Source organism: Oncorhynchus mykiss, chromosome 11, assembly GCF_057628025.1.
Source record: "Oncorhynchus mykiss isolate SJ-2025 chromosome 11, ASM5762802v1, whole genome shotgun sequence".
NCBI classification, from domain to species: domain Eukaryota; kingdom Metazoa; phylum Chordata; class Actinopteri; order Salmoniformes; family Salmonidae; genus Oncorhynchus; species Oncorhynchus mykiss.
Window position 1 is genome coordinate 76,639,324 of NC_143032.1, and position 20,421 is coordinate 76,659,744.

General features: G+C 51.5%; 1 protein-coding gene across 2 annotated transcripts in view; it reads right to left on the reverse strand.

Moving 5' to 3' along the window:
* The window catches only part of LOC110535115 (serine/threonine-protein kinase TAO3), a 160,073-nt gene that overhangs the window by 87,186 nt on the left and 52,466 nt on the right, over positions 1 to 20,421 (reverse strand). For both annotated transcript variants that reach the window (XM_036936323.2, XM_036936324.2), the window contains exon 2: positions 7,727 to 7,819. The gene's annotated coding sequence lies outside the window, so the exon portion shown is untranslated. The remainder of the gene's footprint in view (positions 1 to 7,726; positions 7,820 to 20,421) is intronic.

Below are 20,421 nucleotides of genomic sequence, written 5' to 3' on the forward strand. Positions count from 1 at the left end.
CCCTCCCTCCTACAGTAAAACCCAGCCCTCCCTCCTACAGTAAAACCCAGCCCTCCCACTTACAGTAAAACTCAGCCCTCCCTCCTACAATAAAACCCAGCCCTCCCTCCATCCATCTGAAAACCCAGCCCTCCCTCCTACAGTAAAACCCAGCCCTCCCTCTATCCATCGGAAAACCCAGCCCTCCCTCCTACAGTAAAACCCAGCCCTCCCTCCTACAGTAAAACTCAGCCCTCCCTCCTACAGTAAAACTCAGCCCTCCCTCCTACAGTAAAACTCAGCCCTCCCTCCTACAGTAAAACTCAGCCCTCCCTCCTACAGTAAAACTCAGCCCTCCCTCCTACAGTAAAACCCAGCCCTCCCTCCTACAATAAAACCCAGCCCTCCCTCCTACAATAAAACCCAGCCCTCCCTCCATCCATCTGAAAACCCAGCCCTCCCTCCATCCATCTGAAAACCCAGCCCTCCCTCCTACAGTAAAACCCAGACTTCCCTCATACAGTTAAACCCAGCCCTCCCTCCATTCATCTGAAAACCCAGCCCTCCCTCCTACAGTAAAACCCAGCCCTCCCTCCATCAGTAAAACCCAGCCCTCCCTCCATCAGTAAAACCCAGCCCTCCCTCCATCAGTAAAACCCAGCCCTCCCTCCTACAGTAAAACCCAGCCCTCCCTCCTACAGTAAAACCCAGCCCTGCCTCCTACAGTAAAACCCAGCCCTCTGTCATGACTGTCCTGATCAGGTCAGGTTACAGGAAACCACAACCCTACAGATTATCTCTCACCCCCAACAGAGGAAGAGAGATCTAGGGTCTGAAGATGTGGGGGTTTTATGACCCCTCATGCCCCTGGTAAATCTTAGGCCACACAACATTCCTGTTACTATGGAGAACCAGCCTCAGAACATTAAACATGAAATAAAGGGACTTTGGAACAATGGTTTCTGTCAGCCACAATGGTGGTCATGACGATAGATGGAATATGAAAATGTATGTCATTTTTGTTTTGTTATTAAAGGTTAATAGATTACGTTATTACGAAAACATTGTAACATTAAGAGTTTTCCCTGTATATGTTTAATGTTTATACATTGTACGTTGTGTGGAAAATGTCCAAATCAAAGAGAATGTTTTGGTAAAGATGAAATGTGAAGTTAGTTGTCTAAAATTGGATTTGAGTAAAATCTAGACCTTGCCCATAACTTGGTACGCCCAGAGAATTGCCCTAAAGGCAGTTACGGCCACTTCTGACCCGAGGATATAAAACCTGTAAGTACAGAATTAACATATGAGACTACGTGACCCAAGCTGCAGCCGAGGTCTAAAAAGTCAACGAACCCAAAACGCAACACAAGTTTGAAGACAAAGAAATATGTTTCTACCCAAGCTACTGGTGAGTAGCTGTGTCTAAGATGGTGAATTCAAGTCGAACCACCTAGCCTCCACTCCCCATCGAATCGTGGTATCTACACTGTTTCATTCCTACGCTGTGAGCTCTGAGCTACAGAGCTGTCTGTCCTCATAAGAGCCCTTCCAGAGCAAGGGCGAGGGAACAGACTCCTAAGCCAAAAGGACACTGACATCGTGAGGACAGCCAAAGAATTGCGCCGGAGAAGTGCGTCATTGAGCAGCCTGAACGGTCCACGCTGAGAATCCACGGAGACCTTCCCCACATAATTACATCATTATATTCTGACCCATAAGAGCGGCAGTTTGGGGCAAGGCTAGGGTTAGAATAGCATAGCTGACAAATTCACCCAAATGTATATTTCTCTCGTGTACTTTCTCTTTTAAATCCCCATTTTGGGTAACACGCGCCATAGTGTGTTGGCCCGTTGCACTAAGTTTTATTCAATAGCCTAGAATGTGTTTTTGTGTATGTGTATCTTTTACCATCATTTTAGCTTTCTAGTAAATAAATACTCAAGAGCTCTGGTCTGGCAGCAGCTAGCTAGCTACAGTACTGTCACATCTACAAGAGCTCTGGTCTGGCAGCAGCTAGCTAGCTACAGTACTGTCACATCTACAAGAGCTTTGGTCTGGCAGCAGCTAGCTAGCTTCAGTACTGTCACATCTACAAGAGCTCTGGTCTGGCAGCAGCTAGCTAGCTACAGTACTGTCACATCTACAAGAGCTCTGGTCTGGCAGCAGCTAGCTAGCTTCAGTACTGTCACATCTACAAGAGCTCTGGTCTGGCAGCAGCTAGCTAGCTACAGTACTGTCACATCTACAAGAGCTCTGGTCTGGCAGCAGCTAGCTAGCTTCAGTACTGTCACATCTACAAGAGCTCTGGTCTGGCAGCAGCTAGCTAGCTACAGTACTGTCACATCTACAAGAGCTCTGGTCTGGCAGCAGCTAGCTAGCTACAGTACTGTCACATCTACAAGAGCTCTGGTCTGGCAGCAGCTAGCTAGCTACAGTACTGTCACATCTACAAGAATCACATCCTGTTTACAGTAAGGCACTGAAGTTAAACTGCTAAAAATGTGGCAAAACATCTAACTTCAGGTCCTCAATAGAGAGCATTACTTTTGGGGCAAACCTAAGTCCAACAACACATCACAGAGCCACACTTTTCATATTTTCAAGCATTGTGGTGGCTGCATCATGTCATGGGTATGCATCATGCTATGGGTATGCTTGTTATCAACAAGGATTAGTGAAGTCTGGCACCTAGCTCCAGTCTGGCCATGCTGTCAGTGGCAAGACAACAAAATAACATGTTGTGAAGTGAACATCCATCCAACCAGACAACAGCCAAAAGAAAAGAGACTCATTATTCATCCAATGACCGCTGAGCTCTTCCAAGATAACTACTTCCTCTTTCTCCAAATTATTTCCTCCTCTCCTCTAAATAACACAGGCCTCACATCTCTCTCTCTCCTCTAGATAACACAGGCCTCACATCTCTCTCCTCAAGATAACACAATCCTCACATCTCTCTCTCTCTCTCCTCTAAATAAAACAGGCCTCACATCTCTCTCTCTCCTCTAGATAACACAGGCCTCACATCTCTCTCTCTCCTCTAGATAACACAGGCCTCACATCTCTCTCTCTCCTCTAGATAACACAGGCCTCACATCTCTCTCTCCTCTAGATAACACAGGCCTCATCTCTCTCTCTAGATAACACAGGCCTCACATCTCTCTCTCCTCTAGATAACACAGGCCTCACATCTCTCTCTCTAGATAACAGGCCTCACATCTCTCACTCCTCTAGATAACACAGGCCTCACATCTCTCTCTCCTCTAGATAACACAGGCCTCACATCTCTCTCTCCTCTAGATAACACAGGCCTCACATCTCTCTCTCTAGATAACACAGGCCTCACATCTCTCTCTCCTCTAGATAACACAGGCCTCACATCTCTCTCTAGATAACACAGGCCTCACATCTCTCTCTCTCTAGATAACACAGGCCTCATGTCTCTCTCTCTCTCCTCTAGATAACACAAGCCTCACATCTCTCTCTCTCCTCTAGATATCACAAGCCTCACATCTCTCTCTCTCTTCTCTAGATAACACAAGCCTCACATCTCTCTCTTCTAGATATCATAGGTCTCATATCAATTCAATTCAATGGGCTTTTCGGCATTGGAAACATTGCCAAAGCAAGTGAAATAGATAAACAGAAGTGAAATAAACAATAAAAAGTAAACATGACAATCACAGGTTTCAAAGGAATAGACACATCTCAAATGCCATATTATGGCTATTTACTGTACAGTGTTATAACAATGTGCAAATAGTCAAAGTACAAAAGGGAAGAAAAAAATATGGGTTGTATTTACAATGTTTGTTCTTCACTGGTTGTGAATCTTGCTGCTGTGATTGTACACTGTGGTATTTCACCCAGTAGATATAGGAACTAAGATTGGTGTAGTACGAACTCATTGGTGGGACCCGGGTCCGTGCAGCTCCCGGATTATGTGACGTTCAGAACGAGACTGTAGAGGTAACTGATTAATTAGCGGCTATTGTAAAATCGATATTCTGATATTCTGAGAGTTAATTTGGGAAATAGAAACTCAATAAAACTAATTTTCCCATGGTGCCCCAGGATAATGAGTTAATAATTGCTTGATTCAGTTAATCACGCAATTAGAAACCTTTAATCATTCGATGAGCAACAGTCCCTAATACAACGTCACGACACCTCCCTCCTACAGTAAAACCCAGCCCTCCCTCCATCAGTAAAACCCAGCCCTCCCTTCTACATTTAAACCCAGCCCTCCCTCCATCAGTAAAACCCAGCCCTCACTTCTACAGTAAAACCCCGCCCTCCCTCCTACAGTAAAACCCATCCCTCCCTCCTACAGTAAAACCCAGCACTCCTTCCTACAGTAAAACCCAGCCTTCCCTCCTACAATAAAACCCAGCCTTCCCTCCTACAGTTAAACCCAGCCCTCCCTTCTACAGTAAAACCCAGCCCTCCCTCCTACAGTAAAACCCAGCCCTCCCTCCTACAGTAAAACCCAGCCCTCCCTCCTACAGTAAAACTCAGCCCTCCCTCCTACAGTAAAACCCAGCCCTCCCTCCTACAGTAAAACCCAGCCCTCCCTCCTACAGTAAAACCCAGCCCTCCCTCCTACAGTAAAACCCAGCCCTCCCTCCTACAGTAAAACCCAGCCCTCCCTCTTACAGTAAAACCCAGCCCTCCCTCCTACAGTAAAACCCAGCCCTCCCTCCTACAGTAAAAGCCAGCCCTCCCTCCTACAGTAAAAGCCAGCCCTCCCTCCTACAGTAAAACCCAGCCGTCCCTCCTACAGTAAAACCCAGCCCTCCCTCCTACAGTAAAACCCAGCCCTCCCTCCAACAGTAAAAGCCAGCCCTCCCTCCTACAGTAAAACCCAGCCCTCCCTCCTACAGTAAAACCCAGCCCTCCCTCCTACAGTAAAACCCAGCACTCCCTCCTACAGTAAAACCCAGCCTTCCCTCCTACAGTAAAACCCGGCGCTCCCTCATGCAGTAAAACCCAGACTTCCCTCCTACAGTAAAATCCAGCCCTCCCTCCTACAGTAAAACCCAGCCCTCCCTCTCTCCATCCATCCATGTGAAAACGTGGCCCTCTATCCATCCATCCATTTGAAAACGCGGCCCTCTATTCATCCTTCCATGCGAAAACCCGGCCCTCCCTCCCTCTGAAAACTCGGTCCTCCCTCCCTCTGAAAACCCGGAACTACACCCTACCAAAAATATTGTCTGCCCCCCCCCCAGCCTTGGCTATGGGCTCCCCAACTCTCTGAGCTCTCTCTGCTGTATGACTCAACAGCCAGCTTTGCTCCTGGCGTTCTGTGTGTATGTGCTTCTCTTCTCCCAGTGAAGTTTAATCCTGAGCGATTGCTCTACAAAGGCAGCAGCAGCATCATCATGCCGGCTTGAGTATGTAGAGCAGCAAGAAAGGAGCAACCACTACCAACCATTAGGGCTCAACACAACAGCCATTAGGGCTCAACACACCAACCATTAGGGATCAACACACCAGCCATTAGGGCTCAACACACCAGCCATTAGGGGCTCCAACTAACCAGCCATTAGGGGCTCCAACACGCCAACAATTAGGGGCTCCAACACACCAACCACTAGGACTAAACATACCAACCATTAGGGGCTCCAACTCACAACCCATTAGGGGCTCCAACACGCCAACCATTAGGGACTCCAACACACCAACCATTAGGGCTCCAACCATTAGGGCTCCAACACACCAACCATTAGGGGCTCCAACACACCAACCATTAGGGGCTCCAACCATTAGGGCTCCAACAAGCCAACCATTATGGCTCCAACAAACCAACCATTAGGGGCTCCAACACGCCAACCATTAGGGGCTCCAACACGCCAACCATTAGGGGCTCCAACACGCCAACCATTAGGGACTCCAACACGCCAACCATTAGGGGCTCCAACACACCAACCATTAGGGGCTCCAACACACCAACCATTAGGGGCTCCAACACACCAACCATTAGGGGCTCCAACACACCAACCATTAGGGGCTCCAACACGCCAACCATTAGGGGCTCCAACACGCCAACCATTAGGGGCTCCAACACACCAACCATTAGGGCTCAACACACCAATCATTAGGGGCACCAACACACCAACCATTAGGGGCTCCAACACACCAACCATTAGGGGCTCCAACACACCAACCATTAGGGGCTCCAACACACCAACCATTAGGGGCTCCGACACACCAACCAATAGGGGCTCCGACACACCAACCATTAGGGCCTCCGACACACCAACCATTAGGGCTCAACATACCAAACATTAGGGGCACCAACACACCAACCATTAGGGTCTCCAACACACCAACCATTAGGGGCTCCAACACACCAACCAATAGGGCTCCAACACACCAACCAATAGGGCTCAATACGCCAACCATTAGGGGCTCCAACACGTCAACAATTAGGGGCTCTAACACACCAACCATTAGGGGCTCCAACACACCAACCATTAGGGGCTCCAACACACCAACCAATAGGGGCTCCGACACACCAACCATTAGGGCCTCCGACACACCAACCATTAGGGCTCAACACACCAAACATTAGGGGCACCAACACACCAAACATTAGGGGCACCAACACACCAACCATTAGGGTCTCCAACACACCAACCATTAGGGGTTCCAACACACCAACCAATAGGGCTCCAACACATCAACCAATAGGGATCAATACGCCAACCATTAGGGGCTCCAACACGTCAACCATTAGGGGCTCTAACACACCAAACATTAGGGGCTCTAACACGCCAAACATTAGGGGCACCAACACACCAACCATTAGGGTCTCCAACACACCAACCATTAGGGGCTCCAACACACCAACCAATAAGGCTCCAACACACCAACCAATAGGGCTCAATACGCCAACCATTAGGGGCTCCGACACGTCAACAATTAGGGGCTCTAACACACCAACCATTAGGGGCTCCAACACACCAACCATTAGGGGCTCCAACACACCAACCATTAGGGGCTCCAACACACCAACCAATAGGGGCTCCGACACACCAACCATTAGGGCCTCCGACACACCAACCATTAGGGCCTCCGACACACCAACCATTAGGGCTCAACACACCAAACATTAGGGGCACCAACACACCAAACATTAGGGGCACCAACACACCAACCATTAGGGTCTCCAACACACCAACCATTAGGGGTTCCAACACACCAACCAATAGGGCTCCAACACATCAACCAATAGGGATCAATACGCCAACCATTAGGGGCTCTAACACGCCAACCATTAGGGCTCCAACACACCAACCATTAGGGCTCCAACACACCAAACATTAGGTGCACCAACACACCAAACATTAGGGGCTCCAACACGCCAAACATTAGGGGCTCAACACACCAACCATTAGGGCTCAGTATAATGACTAGATGTTATCTGTAACATGTATGGTTCACACATCATAGGGTCCTACAGTATAATGGCTCCAATATGTTGTCTGTATCATGTACGGTTCACAAATCATAGGGTCTTACAGTATAATGACTAGATGTTGTTTGTATCATGGACGGTTCACAGATCGTCAGGAAGCAGGTACAGGTCCAAAAGGGCCACTTTCATTATGATTTTTAAATGAAGTGAGAATTCCCAGAACAATCTGGGATACCAAAAATATTTTGGGGTAATGCCGAAGTGGAATCGCCCCTGTACAGTAGCTGTCTGCTAGTGCCGAACGACCACATGCATCATTACCTTAGTGTGTGATGGAGTTCTGCTTTTCTCTAGGCCAAGAGCGGGTCTATAGTCCACTCAGCTGCTTCATGGCTGGGACAGATGGAGAAAAACCTGAGGAAACAGAGGAAAGAGCATACTTACATAAATAACTCAAGTATAGAAAACTTCAGCATGACACAACTGAACAAAACTGGTCTGGTCTGGCAGCAGCTAGCTAGCTACAGTACTGTCACATCTACAAGAGCTCTGGTCTGGCAGCAGCTAGCTAGCTACAGTACTGTCACATCTACAAGAGCTCTGGTCTGGCAGCAGCTAGCTAGCTACAGTACTGTCACATCTACAAGAGCTCTGGTCTGGCAGCAGCTAGCTAGCTACAGTACTGTCACATCTACAAGAGTTCTGGTCTGGCAGCAGCTAGCTAGCTACAGTACTGTCACATCTACAAGAGCTCTGGTCTGGCAGCAGCTAGCTAGCTACAGTACTGTCACATCTACAAGAGCTCTGGTCTGGCAGCAGCTAGCTAGCTACAGTACTGTCACATCTACAAGAGCTCTGGTCTGGCAGCAGCTAGCTAGCTTCAGTACTGTCACATCTACAAGAGCTTTGGTCTGGCAGCAGCTAGCTAGCTACAGTACTGTCACATCTACAAGAGCTCTGGTCTGGCAGCAGCTAGCTAGCTACAGTACTGTCACATCTACAAGAGCTCTGGTCTGGCAGCAGCTAGCTAGCTACAGTACTGTCACATCTACAAGAGCTCTGGTCTGGCAGCAGCTAGCTAGCTTCAGTACTGTCACATCTACAAGAGCTTTGGTCTGGCAGCAGCTAGCTAGCTACAGTACTGTCACATCTACAAGAGCTCTGGTCTGGCAGCAGCTAGCTAGCTACAGTACTGTCACATCTACAAGAGCTCTGGTCTGGCAGCAGCTAGCTAGCTTCAGTACTGTCACATCTACAAGAGCTCTGGTCTGGCAGCAGCTAGCTAGCTACAGTACTGTCACATCTACAAGAGCTTTGGTCTGGCAGCAGCTAGCTAGCTACAGTACTGTCACATCTACAAGAGCTCTGGTCTGGCAGCAGCTAGCTAGCTACAGTACTGTCACATCTACAAGAGCTCTGGTCTGGCAGCAGCTAGCTAGCTTCAGTACTGTCACATCTACAAGAGCTCTGGTCTGGCAGCAGCTAGCTAGCTACAGTACTGTCACATCTACAAGAATCACATCCTGTTTACAGTAAGGCACTGAAGTTAAACTGCTAAAAATGTGGCAAAACATCTAACTTCAGGTCCTGAATAGAGAGCATTACTTTTGGGGCAAACCTAAGTCCAACAACACATCACAGAGCCACACTTTTCATATTTTCAAGCATTGTGGTGGCTGCATGATGTCATGGGTATGCATCATGCTATGGGTATGCTTGTTATCAACAAGGATTAGTGAAGTCTGGCACCTAGCTCCAGTCTGGCCATGCTGTCAGAGGCAAGACAACAAAATAACATGTTGTGAAGTGAACATCCATCCAACCAGACAACAGCCAAAAGAAAAGAGACTCATTATTCATCCAATGACCGCTGAGCTCTTCCAAGATAACTACTTCCTCTTTCTCCAAATTATTTCCTCCTCTCCTCTAAATAACACAGGCCTCACATCTCTCTCTCTCTCTCTAGATAACACAGGCCTCACATCTCTCTCCTCAAGATAACACAATCCTCACATCTCTCTCTCTCTCCTCTAAATAAAACAGGCCTCACATCTCTCTCTCTCCTCTAGATAACACAGGCCTCACATCTCTCTCTCTCCTCTAGATAACACAGGCCTCACATCTCTCTCTCCTCTAGATAACACAGGCCCCACATCTCTCTCTCTAGATAACACAGGCCTCACATCTCTCTCTCCTCTAGATAACACAGGCCTCACATCTCTCTCTCTAGATAACACAGGCCTCACATCTCTCTCTCCTCTAGATAACACAGGCCTCACATCTCTCTCTCTAGATAACAGGCCTCACATCTCTCACTCCTCTAGATAACACAGGCCTCACATCTCTCTCTCCTCTAGATAACACAGGCCTCACATCTCTCTCTCCTCTAGATAACACAGGCCTCACATCTCTCTCTCCTCTAGATAACACAGGCCTCACATATCTCTCTCCTCTAGATAACACAGGCCTCACATCTCTCTCTACTCTAGATAACACAGGCCTCACATCTCTCTCTCCTCTAGATAACACAGGCCTCACATCTCTCTCTAGATAACACAGGCCTCACATCACTCTCTCTCTAGATAACACAGGCCTCACATCTCTCTCTCTCTAGATAACACAGGCCTCATGTCTCTCTCTCTCTCCTCTAGATAACACAAGCCTCACATCTCCCTCTCTCCTCTAGATAACACAAGCCTCACATCTCTCTCTTCTAGATATCATAGGTCTCATATCAATTCAATTCAAAGGGCTTTTCGGCATTGGTAACATTGCCAAAGCAAGTGAAATAGATAAACAGAAGTGAAATAAACAATAAAAAGTAAACATGACAATCACAGGTTTCAAAGGAATAGACACATCTCAAATGCCATATTATGGCTATTTACTGTACAGTGTTATAACAATGTGCAAATAGTCAAAGTACAAAAGGGAAGAAAAAAATATGGGTTGTATTTACAATGTTTGTTCTTCACTGGTTGTGAATCTTGCTGCTGTGATTGTACACTGTGGTATTTCACCCAGTAGATATAGGAGTTCAGAAAAATCCTCCCTCTAGATACCACAGGCCTCAGATCAGGTATAACAAGCCACAGTTTGAATAATAAAGGACAAAAAGAGGACCTAAATGTATTTTGCTTCTTGTGAGTGTCGCTACATGATTTATAACTGAAAGTGACGCAGAAAGCAGGAGCCTTGGGAAAGTTGAGCTCTCAAGTCTTGCCTTCTTGTCCTCCCTCCTTCAGAAAGAGAGGAGCCAGAGAGAGAGAGAAAGGAGTCAGAGAGAGAGAGAGAGAAGTCAGAGAGCGAGGCAGGCAGGCAGAAAGAGAGGCAGGCAGAGAGAGGCAGGCAGAGAGAGGCAGAGAGAGAGGCAGAGAGAGAGAGGCAAAGAGAGAGAGGCAGAGAGAGAGAGAGAGGCAGAGAGAGAGAGAGAGGCAGAGAGAGAGAGAGAGGCAGAGAGAGAGAGAGGCAGGCAGAGAGAGAGACAGAGAGAGAGAGAGAGGTAGGCAGAGAGAGAGAGGCATGCAGAGAGAGAGAGGCAGGCAGAGAGAGAGGCAGGTAGAGAGAGAGGCAGGCAGAGAGAGAGAGGCAGAGAGAGAGAGAGGCAGGCAGAGAGAGAGAGAGAGAGAGAGGCATGCAGAGAGAGAGAGGCAGGCAGAGAGAGAGAGGCAGGTAGAGAGAGAGGCAGGTAGAGAGAGAGAGGCAGGTAGAGAGAGAGAGGCAGGCAGAGAGAGAGAGAGGCAGGCAGAGAGAGAGAGAGGCAGGCAGAGAGAGAGAGAGAGGCAGGCAGCGAGAGAGGCAGGCAGAGAGGCAGAGAGAGAGGCAGAGGCAGAGAGAGAGAGGCAGAGGCAGAGAGAGAGAGAGGCAGAGAGGCAGAGAGAGAGAGGCAGAGAGAGAAAGAGAGGCAGGCAAAGAGAGAGAGAGAGAGAGGCAGGCAAAGAGAGAGAGAGAGAGAGAGAGAGAGGCAGGCAAAGAGAGAGAGAGAGAGAGAGAGCATGGCAGAGAGAGAGAGAAAGGCAGAGCGAGAGAGGCAGAGGCAGAAAGAGAGAGAGAGAGAGTGAGAGAGGCAGAGAGAGAGAGAGGCAGAGAGAGAGAGAGAGAGAGACAGGCAAAGAGAGAGAGAGGCAGGCAAAGAGAGAGAGAGAGCATGGCAGAGAGAGAGAGAGAGAGAGAGAGAGAGAGATGCATGGAGAGAGGAAGAGGCAGAGAGCGAGAGAAGAGGAGAAGAGATTGGCCAGAGGTTGAGAGAGAGAATGAGGGGGAGAAAGGGGGTCCTATATTTTGTGTGTGATGTGACTAACAGTGCTAGGTCAGAGAACGCCTCGCAGCCAAGGGCAGGAGACGGCCTTCAGACACTGTTATTGCTGTGTGTGTGTGTGTGTGTGTGTGTGTGTGTGTTAGACTGTGTATGTGAGAGTGTGTGAGTGATCTATGTGCAGGACAAACTGTGAGTACATGTGCAGACATCCTTCAGACACTCATTGATGTGTGTGAGTACGTCAGTGTGTGATTATTAGTGTGTGTGTCCATGACAGTGTGTGTGTGTCCATGACAGTGTGTGTGTACCCATGACAGTGTGTGTGTACCCATAAGTGTGTGTGTACCTATAACAGTGTGTGTGTGTACCCATAACAGTGTGTGTGTGTGTCCATGACAGTGTGTGTGTACCCATGACAGTGTGTGTGTACCCATGACAGTGTGTGTGTGTCCATGACAGTGTGTGTGTACCCATAACAGTGTGTGTGTACCCATGACAGTGTGTGTGTGTCCATGACAGTGTATGTGTACCCATGACAGTGTGTATATGTACCCATGACAGTGTGTGTATGTACCCATGACAGTGTGTGTGTGTGTGTGTGTACCCATGACAGTGTGTGTGTGTACCCATGATAGTGTGTGTGCGTGTGTGTACCCATGACAGTATGTGTAGGGCGGTGGGAGGAGAGAAAAGAGAGAAGGAGGGAGGGAGAGAGAGAGAGAGCGAGGGGAAGGGGGAGAGAGAGGGGGAGAGAGATGGAGAGAGAGGGAGAGGGGGAGGGAGAGAGATGGAGAGAGAGGGAGAGGGGGAGAGGAAAGGGAGAGAGGGAGAGGGGGAGAGGAAGGGAGAGAGGGAGAGGGAGGGAGAGGAAGGAGAGAGGGAAGGGAAGAGAGAGGAAGGAGAGAGAGGAAGGGAGAGAGAGGAAGGGAGAGAGAGGAAGGGAGAGAGAGGAAGGGAGAGAGAGGAAGGGAGAGGGAGAAGGGAGAGGGAGAAGGGAGAGGGAGAGGGAGAGAGAATGGAGAGAGGAAGGGAGAGGGAGAAGGGAGAGAGGAAGGAGAGGGAGAAGGGAGAGGGAGAAGGGAGAAGGGAGAGGGAGAAGGGAGAGAGGAAGGGAGAGGAGAAGGGAGAGAGGAAGGGAGAGGGAGAAGGGAGGGGAAGGGAGGAGAGAGGGGAAGGGAGAGGGGGAAGGGAGAGGGGGAAGGGAGAGGGAAGGGAGAGGGAGAAGGGAGGAGGAAGGGAGAGGGAAGAGGGAGAGAGGAGGAGAGGGGAAGGGGAGAGGAAGGGAGGGGAGAGAGGGAGAGAGAGAAAGGGAGAGTGAGAGAGGGAGGGAGAAGGAGAGTGAGAGAGGAGGTAGGAGGGAGATAGGTAGGAGCAAACTGAAAATGTTATTTGGCCATAACAGAGGGTACATTGTGGCAGAATACCTGTCCACTGTGACTGACCCAAAATTAGGGAAAGCTTTGACTATTCTGTGAGCATAGCCTTGCTATTGAGAAAGGCCGCCGTAGGCAGACATGGCTCTCAAGAGAAGACAGGCTAAGTTCACACTGGCCACAAAATGAGGTGGAAACTGAGCTGCACTTCCTAACCTCCTGCCCCATGTATGACCGTAGTAGAGACACATATTTCCCTCAGATTACACAGATCCACAAAGAATTCGAAAACAAACCCAATTTTGATAAACTCCCATATCTACTGGGTGGAATTCCACAGTGATGACATCACAGCAGCAACGCCTCGTAGCCAAGGCAGGAGACGGCCTTCAGACACTGTTATGGCTGTGTGGCTGTGTGTGTGTGTGTGTGTGTGTGTGTGTGTGTGTGTGTGTGTGTGTGTGTGTGTGTTAGACTGTGTATGTGAGAGTGTGTGAGTGATCTATGTGCAGGACAAACTGTGAGTACATGTGCAGACATCCTTCAGACACTCATTGATGTGTGTGAGTACGTCAGTGTGTGATTATTAGTGTGTGTACCCCTAACAGTGTGTGTGTATGTACCCATGACAGTGTGTGTGTGTATGTACCCATGACAGTGTGTGTGTGTATGTACCCATGACAGTGTGTGTGTGTACCCATGACAGTGTGTGTGTACCCATGACAGTGTGTGTGTACCCATGACAGTGTGTGTGATGTACCCATGTACAGTGTGCCAACCCATGACAGTGTGTGTGTGTATGTACCCATGACAGTATGTGTAGGGAGGGGGGAGGAGAGAAAGAGGGAGGGAGGGAGGGAGGGAGGGAGGGAGAGAGAGAGAGAGAGAGGGGGAGAGGGAGAGGAAGGAGAGGGGAGAGGAAGAGGAAGGAGAGGGGGAGAGGAAGAGGAAGGAGAGGGGGAGAGGAAGAGGAAGGAGAGGGGGAGAGGAAGAGGAAGGAGAGGGGGGAGGAAGAGGAAGGAGAGGGGGAGAGGAAGAGGAAGGAGAGGGGAGAGGAAGGGAGAGGGAGAGGGGAGAAAGGGAGAGGTAGAAGGGGGAGAGGAAGGGAGAGGGAGAAGGGGGAGAGGAAGGAGAGGGAGAAGGGGGAGAGGAAGGGAGAGGGAGAAGGGGGAGAGGGAGAGGGGAGAGGAAGGGAGAAGGGGAGAGGAAGGGAGAGGAGAAGGGGAGAGGGAGAGGGAGAAGAAGGGAGAGGGAGAAGGGGGAGAGGAAGGGAGAGGGAGAAGGGAGAAGAGGAAGGGAGAGGGAAAGGGAGAGAGGGAAGGGAGAGGGAGAAGGGAGAGAGGAAGGGAGAGGGAGAAGGGAGAGAGGGAAGGGAGAGGGAGAAGGGAGAGAGGAAGGGAGAGGGAGAAGGGAGAGGAAGGGAGAGAGGGAGGGAGAGAGGAAGGGAGAGGGAGAAGGGAGAGGAAGAAGGGAGAGAGGAAGGGAGAGAGGAAGGGAGAGGGAGAAGGGAGAGGAAGAAGGGAGAGAGGAATGGAGAGAGGAAGGGAGAGAGGAAGGGAGAGGGAGAAGGGAGAGAGGAAGGGAGAGGGAGAAGGGAGAGAGGAAGGGAGAGGGAGAAGCTCTGACTATGTACTGTGAGCATAGCCTTGCTATTGAGAAAAGGCCGCCGTAGGCAGACATGGCTCTCAAGATAAAGACAGGCTAAGTTCACACTGGCCACAAAATGAGGTGGAAACTGAGCTGCACTTCCTAACCTCCTGCCAAATGTATGACTGAATTAGAGAGACATATTTCCCTCAGATTACACATATCATAAGTAATTTTAAAACAAACCCAATTTTGATAAACTCCCATATCTACTGGGTGGATTCTCATGCTACATCACAGCAGCAATGCTGTAGCCAAGGGCAGGAGACGGCCTTCAGACACTGTTATGGCTGTGTGGCTGTGTGTGTGTGTGTGTGTGTGTGTGTGTGTGTGTGTGTGTGTGTGTGTGTGTGTGTGTTAGACTGTGTATGTGAGAGTGTGTGAGTGATCTATGTGCAGGACAAACTGTGAGTACATGTGCAGACATCCTTCAGACACTCATTGATGTGTGTGAGTACGTCAGTGTGTGATTATTAGTGTGTGTACCCCTAACAGTGTGTGTGTGTATGTACCCATGACAGTGTGTGTGTGTATGTACCCATGACAGTGTGTGTGTGTATGTACCCATGACAGTGTGTGTGTGTACCCATGACAGTGTGTGTGTACCCATGACAGTGTGTGTGTACCCATGACAGTGTGTGTGTGTGTATGTACCCATGACAGTGTGTGTGTGTACCCATGACAGTGTGTGTGTGTATGTACCCATGACAGTATGTGTAGGGAGGGGGAGGAGAGAAAAGAGGGAGGGAGGGAGGAGGGAGGGAGGGAGGGAGGGAGGGAGGGAGGGAGGGAGGGAGGGAGAGAGAGAGAGAGAGAGGGGAGAGGAAGAGGAAGGAGAGGGGGAGAGGAAGAGGAAGGAGAGGGGGAGAGGAAGAGGAAGGAGAGGGGGAGAGGAAGAGGAAGGAGAGGGGAGAGGAAGAGGAAGGAGAGGGAGAGGAAGAGGAAGGAGAGGGGGGAGGAAGAGGGAAGGAGAGAGGGGGAAGAGGAAGAGGAAAGGAGAGGGGGAGAGGAAGGGAGAGGGAGAAGGGGGAGAGAAAGGGAGAGGTAGAAGGAAGGAGGGAGGGAGAAGGGGGAGAGGAAGGGAGAGGGAGAAGGGGAGAGGAAGGGAGAGGGAGAAGGGGGAGAGGAAGGAGAGGGAGAAGGGGGAGAGGAAGGGAGAGGGAGAGAAGGGAGAGGGAGAAGGGGGAGAGGAAGGGAGAGGGAGAAGGGGGGAGAGGAAGGGAGAGGGAGAAGGGGGAGAGGAAGGGAGAGGGAGAAGAAGGGAGAGGGAGAAGGGGGAGAGGAAGGGAGAGGGAGAAGGGAGAGAGGAAGGGAGAGGGAAAGGGAGAGAGGAAGGGAGAGGGAGAAGGGAGAGAGGAAGGGAGAGGGAGAAGGGAGAGAGGAAGGGAGAGGGAGAAGGGAGAGAGGAAGGGAGAGGGAGAAGGGAGAGAGGAAGGGAGAGGGAGAAGGGAGAGAGGAAGGGAGAGGGAGAAGGGAGAGAGGAAGGGAGAGGGAGAGGGAGAGAGGAAGGGAGAGAGGAAGGGAGAGAGGAAGGGAGAGGGAGAAGGGAGAGGGAGAAGGGAGAGAGGAAGGGAGAGAGGAAGGGAGAGAGGGAGAAGGGAGAGGGAGAAGGGAGAGAGGAAGGAGAGAGGAAGGGAGAGGGAGAAGGGAGAGGGAGAAGGGAGAGAGGAAGGAGAGAGGAAGGAGAGAGGAAGGGAGAGAGGAAGGGAGAGGGAGAAGGGAGAGAGGAAGGGAGAGGGAGAAGGGAGAGAGGGAAGGGAGAAGGGAGAGAGGAAGGGAGAGGGAGAAGGGAGAGAGGAAGGGAGGGAGAAGGGAGAGGGAGAAGGGAGAGAGGAAGGGAGAGGGAGAAGGGAGAGAGGGAGAAGGGAGAGAGGAATGGAGAGAGGAAGGAGAGGGAGAAGGGAGAGAGGAAGGGAGAGGGAGAAGGGAGAGAGGAAGGGAGAGGGAGAAGGGAGAGAGGAAGGGAGAGAGGAAGGGAGAGAGAAAGGGAGAGGGAGAAGGGAGAGGGAGAAGGGAGAGAGGAAGGAGAGAGGAAGGGAGAGGGAGAGGGAGAGGGAGAAGGGAGAGAGGAATGGAGAGAAGGAAGGGAGAGAGGAAGGGAGAGAGGAAGGGAGAGGGAGAAGGGAGAGAGGAAGGGAGAGGGAGAAGGGAGAGAGGAAGGGAGAGGGAGAGAGGAAGGGAGAGGGAGAAGGGAGAGAGGAAGGGAGAGAGAAGGGAGAAGGGAGAGAGGAAGGGAGAGAGGAAGGGAGAGGGAGAAGGGGGAGAGGGAGAAGGGGAGAGGGAGAAGGGAGAGAGGAAGGGAGAGGGAGAAGGGAGAGAGGAAGGGAGAAAGGGAGAGGGAGAAGGGAGAGGGAAAGGGAGAGGGAAAGGAGAGGGAAAAGGGAGAGGGAAGAAGGGAGAGGGAAAGGGAGAGAGAGAAGGGAGAGAGAGAAGGGAGAGGAAGGGAGAGAGAGAAGGGAGAGGAAGGGAGAGGGTTAAGGGAGAGAGAGAAGGGAGAGAAAGGGGAGAGTGAGAGAGGGAGGTAGAGGGAGGAGGTAGGAGCAAATGGGCTGCCACTGCTTAAACAGAGAGTACATTGTGGCAATAACACCAACACCTACTGAACCAAAATTAGGGAAAGCTTTGACTATGTACTGTGAGCATAGCCTTGCTATTGAGAAGTGTCCGCCATAGGGATACATGGCTCCTCAAGAGAAGACAGGCTATGTGCTCACTGCCCACAAATGAGGTGGAAACTGAGATGCACTCGCTAACCTCCTGCCCAATGTATGACCATATTAGAGAGACATATTTCCCTCAGATTACACAGATCAACAAAGAATTCGAAAACAAACCCAATTTTGATAAACTCCCATATCTATTGGGTGAAATTCCACAGTGTGACATCACAGCAGCAAGATTACCTGTTGCCCCAAGAAAAGGGCAACCAGTGAAGAACACACACCATTGTAAATACAACCCATATTTATGTTGATTTATTTTCCCTTTTGTACTTTAACCATTTGTTCATCGTTACAACACTGTATATATGTAAACATAATATGACATTGGTATTGTCTTTATTCTTTTGGAACTTCTGTGAGTGTAATATTTACTGCTGATAATTATTGTTTATTTCACTTTGTATATTATCTACCTCACTTTATTTGCTCTGGCAATGTTAACATGTTTTCCATGCCAATTAAGCCCCTTGAACTGAATTGAGAAATGATAGATGGTGAGGAGAGAGAGAGGGGAGGAAAGAGGAGGGGAGTGGGGTAGTAGGAGAGGAGAGAGGAGAGGAGGAGAGGAGAGAGGAGAGAGAGAGGGGAGGAGTGAGAGAGGAGGGGAGTAGGGGAGTGAGAGAGGAGGGGAGTAGGGGAGTAGGGGAGTGAGAGAGGAGGGGAGTAGGGGAGTGAGAAGAGGGGAGTAGGGGAGTGAGAGGAGGGGAGTAGGGGAGTGAGAGAGGAGGGGAGAGGGGAGTGAGAGAGGAGAGGAGGGGAGTGAGAGAGAGGAGGAGGGGAGTGAGAGGAAGAGGGAGTAGGGGAGTGAGAGAGGAGGAGGGGAGTAGGGGAGTGAGAGAGGAGGAGGGGAGTGAGAGAGGAGGAAGGGAGTGAGAGAGGAGGAGGGGAGTAGGGAGAAGAGGAGGGAGTAGGGGAGTGAGAGAGGAGGAGGGGAGAGGGGAGTGAGAGAGGAGGAGGGGAGAGGGGAGTGAGAGAGGAGGAGGTGAGAGAGGAGGAGGGGAGTAGGGGAGTGAGAGAGGAGGAGGGGAGTGAGAGAGGAGGAAGGGAGTGAGAGAGGAGGAGGGGAGTAGGGGAGTGAGAGGAGGGGAGTAGGGGAGTGAGAGAGGAGGGGAGTAGGAGATGAGAGTAGGGGAGTGAGAGAGAGTAGGGAGAGGGGAGTGAGAGAGGAGGGGAGTAGGGGAGCTAGAGAGGAGGGGAGTAGGGGAGTGAGAGAGGAGGGGAGTAGGGGAGTGAGAGAGGAGGGGAGTAGGGGAGTGAGAGAGGAGGAGGGGAGTAGGGGAGTGAGAGAGGAGGAGGGGAGTAGGGGAGTGAGAGAGGAGGAGGGGAGTAGGGGAGTGAGAGAGGAGGAGGGGAGTGAGAGAGGAGGAGGGGAGTAGAGGAGTGAGAGAGGAGAGGAGGAGGGGAGTGAGAGAGGAGGAGGGGAGTGAGAGAGGAGGAGGGAAGAGAGGAGTGAGAGAGGAGGGGAGTAGAGGAGTGAGAGAGGAGGGGAGTAGGGGAGTGAGAGAGGAGGGGAGTAGGGGAGTGAGAGAGGAGGGAGTAGAGGAGTGAGAGAGGAGGGAGTAGAGGAGTGAGAGAGGAGGGGAGTAGGGGAGTGAGAGAGGAGGGGAGTAGGGGAGTGAGAGAGGAGGGAGTAGGGGAGTGAGAGAGGAGGGAGTAGGGGAGTGAGAGAGGAGGGAGTAGGGGAGTGAGAGCGGAGGGGAGGAGGGGAGTGAGAGCGGAGGGGAGGAGGGGAGTGAGAGCGGAGGGAGGAGGGGAGTGAGAGCGGAGGGGAGGAGGGGAGTGAGAGCGGAGGGGAGGAGGGGATTGAGAGCGGAGGGAGGAGGGGATTGAGAGAGGAGGGGAGGAGGGGATTGAGAGCGGAGGGGAGGAGGGGATTGAGAGAGGAGGGGAGGAGGGGATTGAGAGGAGGGGAGGAGGGGATTGAGAGCGGAGGGGAGGAGGGGAGTGAGAGGAGATGAGTAGGGGAGTGAGAGGAGGAGGGGAGGAGGTGAGTAAGGGGATTAGGGGAGAAGGTGAAGAGGGAATTAGGGGAGAGGGGAGAGGAGGGGAGTAGTAGAGGGGAGAGGAGGGGAGTAGTAGAGGGGAGAGGAGGGGAGTAGGAGAGCAGAGAGGAGTGGGAGAGGGAGAGGAGAGAGGAGGGGAGAAGGAGAGGAGAGAGGAGGGGATTGGAGAGGAGGGGAGGGGGGAGTAGGAGAGGAGAGAGGAGTGGGAGAGGGAGAGGGAGAGAGGAGGGGAGAGAGGAGGGGAGAGAGGAGGGGAGAGAGGAGGGGAGAGAGGAGGGGAGAAGGAGAGGAGAGAGAGGGGATTGGAGAGGAGAGGAGGGGGGAGTAGGAGAGGAGGGGAGGGGGGAGTAGGAGAGGAGGGGAGGGGGGAGAGGGAGAGGGGAGGGGGGAGTAGGGGAGGAGGGGAGGGGGGAGTAGGAGAGGAGAGGAGGGGGGAGTAGGAGAGGAAGAGGAGGGGGGAGTAGGAAGAGGAGAGGAGGGGGGAGTAGGAGAGGAGAGGAGGGGGAGTAGGAGAGAGAGGAAGAGGAGGGGGAGTAGGAGAGGAGAGGGGGGAGTAGGAGAGGAGAGAGGAGTGGGAGAGGGAGAGGAGAGAGGGAGGGAGGGAGAGAGGAGGGAGAGAGGAGGGGAGAGAGGAGGGGAGAAGGAGAGGAGAAAGGAGGGGATTCGGAGAGGAGGGGAGGGGGGAGTTGGAGAGGAGGGGAGGGGGGAGTTGGAGAGGAGGGGAGGGAGGAGATGGAGAGGGAGTGGGGAGGGGGAGTAGGAGAGGAGGGGAGGGGGAGTAGGAGAGGAGGGGAGGGGGAGAGGGAGAGAGAGGAGGGGGGAGTAGGAGAGGAGAGGAGGGGGGAGTAGGAGAGGAGAGGAGAGGAGGGGGAGTAGGAGAGGAGAGGAGAGGAGGGGGGAGTAGGAGAGGAGAGGGGAGTAGGAGAGGAGAGGGAGGGGGAGAGGAGAGGAGAAGAGGGGGGAGTAGGAGAGGAGAAGAGGGGGGAGTAGGAGAGGAGAGGAGAGGAGGGGG